The 12,492-nt window shown below is 40.4% G+C and overlaps 1 long non-coding RNA gene across 1 annotated transcript; it reads right to left on the minus strand.

Annotated features, from left to right (window-relative positions):
- Window positions 1-2,640: 2,640 nt before the first annotated feature.
- On the minus strand, window positions 2,641-12,115 carry LOC123652769. Its single transcript, XR_006742264.1, has 2 exons — window positions 12,038-12,115; window positions 2,641-2,862 (listed from the first exon to the last, which is right to left on the minus strand). It is a non-coding gene; the product is annotated as an uncharacterized LOC123652769 (long non-coding RNA).
- Window positions 12,116-12,492: the final 377 nt, after the last annotated feature.

The following is a 12,492-nucleotide window of genomic DNA, read 5'->3' on the forward strand; positions in this document are numbered from 1 at the left end:
AACATGTTTTCGTCTGTATCAGGTGACACAGCAGGTACCAGGGAAGAAACAAAATATCTTCTCATGCCGAAGCCAGTTTGGCTCAGTGGTAGAGCGTCAGTCTGTGGACTGAAAGGTCCCAGGTTCGATTCTGGTCAAGAGCATGTACCTTGGTTGCAGGCACATCCCCAGTGGGGGGTGTGCAAAAGGCAGCTGATCGATGACTCTCTCTCATCGATGTTTCTAACTCTGTATCTTCTCCCTTCCTCTCTGTACAAAATCAATAAAATATATTTTTAAAAAACAAAAACAAAAAAACAAAACAAAATATCTTCCCAGAGAGAAGATGCCCCCAAATGGAGGCTTCTTATTCATTCAACCTCCCCCCATACCACCCATCCCCAGGGCCACCAAACAACTCATGCTTCCATGGTATCCCACCAACCTGGGTTATTATCTCTCATGTTTGTTCTACAGTTTTATAGTTTACAAAAGCATTTTAACTTCACTGCATGTGATGTCCAAGACCTCCCTGAAGGATAGATAGAGCAGGTGTTCACATTAAAGAGGAGATAATTATATATGTTTATGCATCTATCTGGGACTGATCTGATCAAGTTTGTATAGTTAGAAAGCACTCCAAGTCAAGTGCTTCTTATGATCTTCCTTCTCCCAGCTCTCCATAATCTATCTTGCATACCCAGCTAAACGGAGCTTTCTAGAACATCCTTCTTTTGAGACTATTTGCATTCACAAAGCTTTGGAAACTCCTAAATGCCTGCAGAGTAAAATTCCAGTGATTCAGCTGGTCTTTGAAGGAACTCCCAGTGTGACTCCAAAGTGTCTCCCCCAAATTATTTCCATGGCTTCAGCCTGATGGGTTTATGTGAATTTCCTACAATTTCCCATGCACTTTTTAAACTTTTAGGCCTTCATACTGTTGCTTCCCTAGACCTCCCCACTTCTAATCCTTATTTACCCTTCAAGACACAGCTTTATCCCCTGGACACCTTCAGCCCACAGTGCACTCTCCCCTGTGAAATTCCACAGCCTGTCAAAAATACTACATTCTGAGCCTAGAGAGCAAACCTGCATCAGCAGGAATTGCAGGTAGACTACCTGCAGTCTCCCATATCATTCCAGGGCTGGGCTTTACATGTCAGGAAATGGTCATCATATGCATCTATTGGTGTTTTTCTTTTTCTTTTCTCTTTTTTTAAAATTAATTTCTTTATTGATTAAGGTATCACATATTTGTCCTCAACCCCCCACTCCAGTCCCCCACTTTCCCACTCCTGCCCCCACCCCCTTGTTGTCCTTGACCACTGGTTATGTTCATATGTGTGTACATAATTCCTTTGGTTGATCTCTCCCTTTTATCCCCACCCTCCCTTTGAGGGTGGTATTTCTCTATCATGTCAGGTTCAAGAGGAGTGTGGTGTAAGATTTGCCTTATAATTACTAATCAAGAAACCATCAAAACATGTTGGATCAAAAGTGAAAATGTCCATGTTACCATTAAACTATTAAATGTGCCCTCCTTCATTTAAAGGAAGAGGAGAGTGGGAAGGAGGAGGACAAGGTTGAGAGGGATGACTCCAGTTCATAGCAAAGGGGCCTGATACCCATATTTGGCTCCTCGGACTCTATAGTGAACACGCAGCACTGGGAGTAGAGTGCCAACACTTTGGGTCACTAGTGGAGGTGTCCTTGTACCATCTTATACTAGAGCCTCCATTTTCTCAACTGGCAAATGTGAATAATTGCTCCTGCCTAGTCTATCTCACTGGATAATAAATTTAAATGTGCTTTGTAGTAAGTATAAATGCTGGACCAAATGGGGGATGGTTAATTTCCAAATCCCAGGTCTCCCACTCCTTTCCACCCCCATTCTTCCTCTTCTCTAGATCCATAGAAAAATGAATACTCCCTTTTGTACATATGCTGTTTACTGATGGTCCTCTGATGCTGGGAATGTCCCATGATCTTTGAGCTATTATTAGGGATGGTTAAATTGGCAGGAGGAGGCTAAAAACAGTCAGCACTGTCATCACTAGCCTTTTGGTTTCCCATTTCAGGAACAAGTTTCAAAATAAAACTGTTCTTTTAAAGAGAGAGCATTTCTGAAGTTGTTCAAAACACACTGAAAGGAAAGGTAATTGCACTTTGCAAGACTGGGGAATTTGTCTTCCATGAGTTTGCTAAGTTCCTGCACTTAACCCTGGAACATTGATTCCAAACTCCTACTTGAGTCTTCAAGTGTAGCCAGGTTGGGTGGATTCTCAAGTGCCTCCACTGCTGGCTTGTCTGATCTGTAATGCCCTGCCCTGGGACAAATGTCCAAATGGGGCAGAATGTCAGGGAATAGCAAGAGGAAGAGGCATAGAGGATTTTGGAGCTTAGAGACTCTGGGGTTCTTGCTCCTGAATCTATATCTGTCTCTGAACTACCCATAAAAATTTCTAGCTTCCACATTTTCATCTGAAATGCCCTTGGGTCTCAAGCTCCCATGCCTGGCAGGCTGCAGAGAACCACCCCTCTAACCCCCACCTTCCCAACATACTTTTGTAACTTGCTTCATTTATCACCCCCACCTCCTCTAAAACAGACAAGATATTTTAAAACCCTTGTTTTGATCTTCTTTGCATATCAGTTACACTATTTCTGAGCATGTTTATTTTTATTTTTTTTTCCGGTGGTGAGCCCGTTGCTTTGAGCCCTCTGCTCACACGTTTCCACTTCCTCTCACTTTCCTAAGCACTGCTACAGCCTTCAGGCATGTGGCTCTCTGGGTGGTTCAGGCTAAGCTGAATGGTTCTGATGGGTCTGTGGCCTTTGATGGAGCCAGAGGAGGTGCCACTGGGGCTCCATTGCTTTTGACATCTGCAGAGGCGAGATGAAATTTCAGTTATGTTTTCTATGCCTCATCTTCCAAAGAAGTAGTCTGACTATCAGTTGGGTGGGGCATGGAGGACATGTTGGGGGGAAGGGTGCAAGGAGAAAGAAGAGGAGAGGGAGGCCCTGGACAAGAGAGAGACCAGAGTTTTACTTCCAGCTTTGATACTGACCTTGATAAGATTCTTTACACTCATTGGGTTGTTCTTAAAATTTCCAAAGCTCTTTCTGGCTCTAACTTTCTAAGATTCTAACCAACATAAGGACATTGGTATATATATCTATATCTATATCTATATCTATATCTATATCTATATCTATATCTTATTTATTGATGGTTAGCTTAGGGCCAATTGCTGAGATGGACATTTTGGAAATCTAAGGATGACTGAGATAACCCACTCTTAGGGAATGAGAATTGAGACTTATGCTATAAAACATCCCCTCAGGATAGAATCTTTTGAATGCGTGTGGTGTAACTTGTAAAAAGTCCAAGATAAACCCTGCTAGTGAGTCATGTCATATAGCTAAGCCCACATGCTCCCCAGCAACTTTCATATCACGGCATACTTAGAAAGTGATACTATTTGTATGGAATATTGGACAAATAAACAAGGTTGCTCTTGCCTGGTGGCAACTGACCTATTAATTCTGTCTGTATTGGGCCCTTCCTGGCACTCCAAGACTCGGGAGACAATATTTGAGCCCACTGGGAAGTTTTGGTTGAAACAATTAAAAGAACTTCTTGTTTAAGCAGAAAAACAGTGGTTTTCTGACCTGTATATATATATAAAAAAAATCTAGAGAGGGCAGAACAGGTAAAAAGGTAGGCCCTGACACCAGAACAAAGAGATTCAGACAGAGAGTCCAACATTTGTCAACTCTGGATCCTTGGGAAACATGAAAGCTCGGTTTCTTCTGTTTTAAAATTGGAAGCAATATCCTCAACCTCCATAGAACCAAATATACTATTGTACCTCAGCACATTCTAAGGACTCAGTAAACATTTGCTATCATTATTATGGCTAGTGTGAGGCAAGAAATTAAAGGTCATTTGGTCCAATCCTCTCATTTGAGAGAAGAGGAGCTTTTGACTTGAACAAAATCATACAGCTACTTAGTAACTGAACTGAGACTAAGAACTCAAGTCCTCTCGCTTCAGTCCTGTGCTTTTATATAATACAAGAAATAACACATCATTCTGTATTTTAAAAAAATAGTAACACCCAAATCATCAATATTTAGTGTAGGCCATCCTTTCCTGATGATGTACTGAAGATAGAACTATTCTTATATATTTTCAATTGGTTTACCAGTTACCCTGTCTCAGGCATGGTCATGAAGGAGGTAACTTCAGAAAGGTTTGCCTCAGATTCCAAGTAGGCAGCCTAGGGCCAATTTCCTTGGATTTAGAAGGCGAGGGAATAGAGCCAGTGGTTATACATTTGGCCAGTGTGGTAGCCACTAGGCTTAAATGTAAGTTAATTATAATTAAATATAATTTAAAAATTAGTTCTTCAGATTCACTAGCCACATTTCAAGTGTTCAGTAACCACATGTAGCTAGTGGCTACTTATAAGACATTGCAGGTACAGAATATTCCCATGACTGTAGAAAGTTCTATTAGATAAGCTGTCTAGTAGACAGGTAATTATAGTCCCACAAATTTTCAATACATCAGCCAAAATTTTGACTCTGATCAAGAAAGAGAGAGAGAAAGAGAGAGAGAATGAAGAAAAACAAAACAAAACAAAGTCAATTGTGTCATCAGTTCCTCAGTGGAAGCAAAGCTTTTCTAGCACTTAGACCTAAAAGAATTTCTCATTTGGGGCTTTATAGAAAGTGTTATTGAATGAAATGGCAAATAATGTCCTCATAAACACAAGGGACAGTGTAGCCACACATTTCAATGTCCATTTTTATACTGACTCACTATAAAAGTTGAAAATATAATTCACCAAAATCAAACTAAGGAAAAACACTTGTCTATGGAGGTGAGTGAAGATGAAATATTTTTTTGATGTTGGAAAAAAATACCTTAGCAACATTGACCAGGTGTATTTGTTCCAAGGAAAAGACATTTGTTCTGAGGCCTGAATGACAAGATGAAACACTATTAGAAATCTAAAAGTACCTCCAAACAGAAAAGCAAGTGCAAAGGTCCTCTGATTTGGAAGCATTTGCAAGTTTGAGGGAGAAAAAGACCAGTGAACTCTGTGGAAAATGCTGAAAGTTGAGGGAGATGATGTTGGACAGGTAGGCAGGGACCAGGCCCTGCAGAGTTTTATAGTTCATGGCAAGATTATTCAGCCAAGAAATGAAATTATAATTTATGATTTTAGAAGCATCATTCTGGCTACTGCGTGAAAAGCTGACTATGGTGGCAAAAGTCTGGACAAGAACATGATGATAGTTGGAATAAGATGTTCAGCAGTGGAGATGATGAAAAATATTCTAAATTGACATATGTTCAAACGTGTGGTTTGAGGGAAATGAAAACACACACACACACACACACACACACACACACACACACAGAATGACTTAGTTATTTGCTATGAACAAATAACTAGAAGGCTTAGTACCACTTATCATGACAGGAAAGACTTAGGGAGGAGGAATAGGGATAAATCAATTGTTTGTTTTGGGTCATGGCTTGAGTGAAATGCCCATTAGATATTTCAAACATAATTAGAATTATCAACTCTGGAGCTCAAGGGAGAGGTCAGATGGAGGTAGCGATGTGGAGTTATCTGCATATAGACGGATAGGAATACTATGGAACATGAAGCAGAGCTGAGGAAGCAGAGTTGATGGGACTGAAAAAGCAGAGGACAGAAATGTAGATCTTACTTTTGCAGATTTTTATGAAGGCATGAAATAATGGGGTGGTAGTTGAAGGGATGTGTAGGATTAAGAGAGAGTTGTATTTTACTGGTTGTTTTAAAGGCATACTTAAATGCTGATAGGATGCATGTAACAGAACAAGAGAAAATGATGCTACAAAAGAGAAGTAAGTGAAAGGAGAGACTCGGGAGGACAATTGTAAAGGTCAGTCCTAGAAACTATGAAACTGCAACCACTGTGACAGGAGGGAGGCAGCAGATGGGGCACAGATGCAAGGGAGTAAAGGAGCCAGTTTGGGAAAGATGGAATTATTTTCCTTTGATTGTAAGGAAGGAGGGTCATCATCCTGGGGGATATAAGAGGATGAAGTGTGAGGGAATCTAAAGGAGAAAGGTAAAGGAGTGAAAGATCCAGAGATTGAAAAATCAAGTTTTCTAGAAGTGTTGAAGGGCTCTCTAGTAGTGTCCATTTGAGGGTTGTGGTCATAAATTTAAAGTGAATGGTCAGCATGATCTGCAATGTTAACAGCATTCTGCTGCTCAAGTGCAACAAATTGAGGTAAGAGAGGGTCATTCATTTCACCAGGATAGGGTTTTGCTCAATGAATAGGAAAGCACAGGAATTCAGGGTGTTGGAAGAAGAGTGGGTATGGTACAGAGCAGAGGGAGTTCAGGTCAGAACAGGAGTTGAGGCTAGCCAGCAATGCCTCAGAGAACCCCACACATCTTCAAATTGTCCACCTGGACCATCAGCATGCCAAGGTTTTTTTTTTCTTCCCCTAAAAAAGGAACTTATTACTGACTTCTCTTAATTTTTGCCACATATAGAATTCACCCTGCAGGTTATGCAACTAATTAGAAGCTGTTGGGAGGAAGAGTGTCCTCTCCCCCACCCCCAGCACAGAGGAGACATTTTTCCTAGTAACAGAAACTCTGCATCAAGTCACACCACATTGCTTAGACCTAGGAGACAGCAGGAAAACAGTCCAGACCTATAGAGAGAACAGATAGGCTTTGATCAGTGTCTGTTTTTCCAAACAGGTGAGAAAGTTCCCTCACACCCTCAGGTTTTGTTCCCTGCATCATAACTCTGGCCCTACATAGATGACAGCTTGTTACCTAGATCTGGTGAGACAGCAAATTGTAAAACCATCTCAGGTGTAAGGAGTTAGGGAGATGTGAAAAATTACCTTGTTGTTGTGACTATGGAAGTTGGTCTGTGAATATACATCACTGTGGCTTTTAACAAATTGGCCTTAAAATTAGAAACCTATGATATGCTTAAAATGAAAGAGGCAAGTGCATTTTAAAACGGAAGTGATGAGGAACAACTTTTTCTTTTTTGTGCAACATCCTATGAACTCGTGGCTCTCACAGCCCAGGATATTGCTGCACTTGGCATCCCACTGTGTTTTGAACAGCACAGGACAGATCCCTTAGTCACTCTGTAATCCTGAGTTAGTGACTTTAACTTTTAATACCCCAGTCATCTCTATAAAGTGGGAAGAATTGTATCACCTCCTGCTCAACTAACAGAGACATCAGGAAGATTTGATTTTTTTTTAAAGAAAGGCAAAATAACTAAAAAAATACTCTTTGAGAAGAGGTTGGTATAAATGTGAAGTGTCACTATTATTAAGTGTGAGGCAATCCTTCCCACCCCCACCATGTCCCAGGGATACACTGTGAGCTGTGTGACAGGCTATTTTTAAATTCTCTTCTCTTGTAGCATATGGTCCTGCACAATGCCAAAAAGGGAAAACTGACCTGCTTCTATTTGTTTGCTTGTTTGTTTTGATCTGATGAAGCATTTTCTATGTTCTGTTAAAGATTATCCTTTCTACCATAAACGTTTAAAGTGCTAAAATTTTTCTGCAACACAGCCTGGAACAGACATGGTTATACTAATGTAACTTGCTTAGGCAGTAGTAAAAGACCACCCTACTATAATAGTGTGTATAAAAATATCCTTCCTTCTGAATCAATTAAGAAGTTTCAGGATTCCTGGTTGTCTATTATTATTATTATTAACTAGAGTCCTGGTGCATGAAATTCGTGCATGGGGGGGGGTGGTCCCTCAACCCAGCCTGCACCATCTCCAATCTGGGACCCCTTGAGGGATGTCCAACTGCCTGTTTAGGCAGACCCAAATGGGCAGTCATATATCCCTCTCACAATCCAGTACTGCTGGCTCCCAGCTGCTTGCCTACCTCTGCCTGATTGCCACAGCTTCTGGCTGCCAGCCTGATCACCTCCTAACCACTCCCCTGCCAACCTGATTGATGCCTAACTGCTCCCCAGCCAGCCTGATTACCAATAATTGCCCTCCCCTGCCAGGCCTGGTCACCCCTAAATGCCATCCTTGCCAGTCTGGTTGCTCCTAACTATCTTCCCCTGCAGGCTTGGTCACTCTAATTGCCCTCACCTGCAGGCCTGGGTCCCCCTGCAACTTGCCTCCCTTGCTGGCCTTGTCTCCCCCAATTGCCCTCCCCTGCTGGCCTGATTACCCCTAACTGCCCACAACTGCCCTTCCTACAGGCCATCTTGTGGTGGCCATCTTGTGTCCACATGGGGGCAGCCATCTTTGACCACATGGGGGTGGCCATCTTGTGCTTTTGAGTGACGGTCAATTTGCATATTATATTTTATTAGATAGGATCTTTTTTGTTTTTATTTTTAAAATATCAACTGCTACTGACTGATAAAATGAAATGCTTAAAATTTAGACAGAAACTTTCCCTGCTCCAAATATACAGTACATCCTTATAAGCCTTATTTTTGCTCCCTCTATTGTTGACTTCTCCTACTCTTCTTGTCTACTTGGCAGGACTGTTCTGAATCTAGTCAACCTTTCCCACTCACTGAATTTGCTTCCAGACACCAAATCCCTGGAAAGATATCCAGCAGATCAGTTAAAAAAAGAAAGAGATAAAAACTCCTATTTCACAGATTAATGGGACCTGACTTTTGTCCAAGGGCAAAAAAAATAAAATAAATAATAATAATAATCCCTGGTTGAAATAAAGACAAAGTATAAGGATCCCAAAAGTTGTGTGTGTGTGTGTGTGTGTGTGTGTGTGTGTGTGTTCCCTTTATTTATTTATTTTTCTGTAAGGTTTAGAATTGAACTCTCTTGTCTTTTGGTCAAGTGATAAATAAAAATAGAAGTGATGAGCCTTTCTTTGCACTTTACTTACTCAGTGTAAAAGGGGATTTATAAATGAGGGTGTTAAGGAAAACTCAGGAAGAAAGACCTGAATCTTTAATTAAATGGCTGAAGAAAGAAGATGTGAGATGAGTTTAACTTTTAAAATTTACAAAAAGAGAAAATAAAAATGGTGACACTATCAAGATATATAGCCAAGGGATAGCTTTCACCAGTGGTAGTGAGCTCCCATCACTAGAGAGGTTAAAGAGGATGGATGAGCACTTGGTGGGCATAATGGAGCAGAAATTCTGAAATTGGCAACTTGTATGCCAGGTAACCTTTATGGTTTTGTCCTACTCTGAAAATCCCTCATTTTATGGGTCAGCCAGCAACTTCAATTCCTTTTTGATTGAAAAAATAGACATTGGGAGACCAATTTGGGTTTTTCAAGTGCTTCAATGTACATAGAAAGATTACCCCTATTTTTGTGTTTCATTGCTCAATTTAACTTAAATTTCAAAATCTAGACAGCAATAGTGATCAAGGGCTAATAAGACTTGTTCATCACCTACAAACAGAACTATCTTTCATTTGCATGCATTTTTCTCCTTATTATTCCCATTGGTCTGGTCCAGGACCACATCACCCCAAGTTTGGACTCTTCTGCAGCAGTCCTTTTCCTTCCTATACTGTATCTTCCCACAGTCCATCCTATACATGAGTCCTTCCAAATCATTTTATCAGAACCTATCATTGGCCTAAAAACTGCTATTTTTCTTTATTATAATTCTCCTCAAATTCTTAAATCCATAACCCCAGCTTGACAAGTAGATTATCTATCAAGAAAACCATCCAATAGTTGACTCAGCTACACCACACCCAAAAAGACTTAATCTATAATCTCTACTTCATTACCAACTCAACCCTTACTTCCTCCTGCCTATTAATGATCTTCCCTTTCTCTGCACTACTAGAGTTCTCAGTCTTTACCCATCATATAAGTAGTAGATACAGCCTTGAGGTGCTACATATCTGTTTCATTGGGGTGTGTCTTGGTTTCCTAACACAGGGCTGTAAGTTCCCATAGTGTAGGACCAACTCTCCCATTTTTTTGTAACCCACCTGTGCTTAGCACACTGTTAGGCACAAGATAGTAGCAACAATATTTCACAAACTTGGCAGGTTTTAGAGTTTAAACCACATTTTATTCATTTGATGCTCACAAAAAGCAGGTGAGGTTGGCAAAGCAGAAAATAAATAGTATCTTACAAGTGATGAAATTGAGGTTCAGAAAGCTTGTTACACCTGCAAGAGCAATAGGTTTTCTAGTCCAATGATCTCCTAATAACAACTATTAAATGAGTAAATAAATGAACAGATCTCATAGTTTAAAAATAATGGGTAGCCAAAAAGAAGTGACAGTGTTTTTGGAAACTGTACCATTCTGTTGATGTACATTAACCTACAAAATAGGTCAAAGAATCCACTTAGAATGAATAGACTCAGACTGAAAAATAAATGGCCCATGTCTCTTTGACTTTGGTAGTGTTCTACTAATGAGAAGAGATTCCAGTGTTAACCACAAGTGCTTTGATATGTTTATATGGGAGCCTACCTGGAAACCAGCAACTTGGGGCATTGCTCTGAGCAACCGCTGAGCCTGCCCATCTTGAGGCTTTCAAGACTCTGTGACCAAAGCAGATAGAAGGGACCTGTCTGGAGGAGGCCTTATTCACCAGGCAATACTCGATGTCCTCATTTCTTTAACTACCAAGCTCATCCAATCATATTTTTTGTTAATTAAATCCTTTAGAAATGTGTTCCTGTTCCTCCAGAAATTACCTCTGAATTTTCTAGTAAAAAGTCTGCCAGCTTTGTTTAGCCAAGTTCTCTCCCCCCCTCTCCCCACTCTTTTCTTTGACAAGGAAAGCAGCTTTGGTGTCAATGCTCAGATCTTGCAGGTGTTTGATGACATGTGCTCTGTGATAAATGTTTATTTCATGAGTTCAGTCAAACTAGCTACTATAGCCTTTGAGGCATCATTGCTGTTAGTCATAAAACTGTCCTTGAAAACCAGAAGCCCAAGATATTCAACAAGGATCTCTGGGTTCTCTCCACATCTGGTGCAATGGATAGAGAAGACAGGAGAAGTCAAGAGACCAATGCTTGATTTCTAATTCTGCCCTAAGCTTCCTGTGGGACTCTGGATAAGTCACTTCTCAGCTCTCAGACTTTGGTTGTTCTTTTGTACAGTGAAGAGATGAGAGCAGTGACTGCCAAAGTCTCTACGTTCTGACATGTACTGATGAGAGGACAAAGTGGGGAGGGGACAAAAGCAATTTTGTCAAGTCAAAACATGTGCTTGCCTTTCTTCACCCAGGTGTGCTCTACAAACCTGAGTTTATTTCCTTTTTCACGGCTCCTTCTCTAGTTAGGAGCAAGGGGAGCAGTGCTGCCCACACCAGCTTGAGGAGGGTGAATATGCAATACAGATGTGTGGAGGGGGCTGTGCTGGTGAATAAAGAGGTGCAGACTAATCACTTTAATGTCATCACACTTTTTATTTTTTTATTTTTATTTATTTATTTTTTAATATATTTTATTGATTTTTTACAGAGAAGAAGGGAGAGGGATAGAGAGCTAGAAACGTTGATGAGAGAGAAACATCGACCAGCTGCCTCTTGCACACCCCCTACTGGGGATGTGCCCACAACCAATGTACATGCCCTTGACCGGAATCAAACCTGGGACCTTTCAGTCCACAGACCGCTCTACCACTGAGCCAAACCGGTTTTGGCATCATCACACTTTTTATTTCTTTTTATTTCTGTGATTATATTGTACTACAATGAAACCACCTTTAGGGTAAAGTATAAAAACCTATAAAAGTACTATTAAGAAATTTCCAGTCCCATGATTTTTCTATTAAAGGCTCTAGGAAACTTTAATAATATAATTTAGATTATTTGGAGGGGTGAAAAAAAATATTTCAGGAAAAAATATATATTACTTTAATAATCTTTTCCCCCCCAAACTTTCAGCTAGCCCATGTAGAAGCATACTATCTACATATTACAGGTGAGGAAACTGAGACTCTAACAGGCCCTAGAAATTTGTTAGTGAATTCAAAGCATGGTAGCAAAGTTGCAAATTTACCCAAAACTCTTACCTCCTGGTCTGGAACTCTCTCTGCTACTGTGCTCCGAGGCATTCTCCCACACTGACCTTCAGGGCACTTTTGCTGTCTTCAAGCAGAGATAAAAATACAATAATTACCTAACAATACTTGATGTCAGTAATGTCTTTGTTGTCTAAAGGACTGACATAGAGTCACAGGCTTTCAGAGCAGCAAAGTTTTCCCCAGATATCACCTAAACCTTTTTTTTTTTTTTTTTCCCCCACTTTAGTATCTCTTAGGGACTCTGAGACTCTGGGACAAGTTGGTGGCAAAATCAACACTGAAATTCTTTTATTAGCATCTTATATTTTTCAAGAGACTAAGTATTAAAAACAAAAGTCATGGAGAAACCAAGATGGTGGCAAAGATAAACAACTAAATTGCCACATTGCACAACAATTTCAAAACTACAACTAAAAGACAAAATGTCTGGTGAAAGAAATAGA

The sequence above is a fragment of the Pipistrellus kuhlii genome, unplaced genomic scaffold (genome assembly GCF_014108245.1).
Source record: "Pipistrellus kuhlii isolate mPipKuh1 unplaced genomic scaffold, mPipKuh1.p scaffold_m20_p_2, whole genome shotgun sequence".
In the NCBI taxonomy this organism is placed as follows: domain Eukaryota; kingdom Metazoa; phylum Chordata; class Mammalia; order Chiroptera; family Vespertilionidae; genus Pipistrellus; species Pipistrellus kuhlii.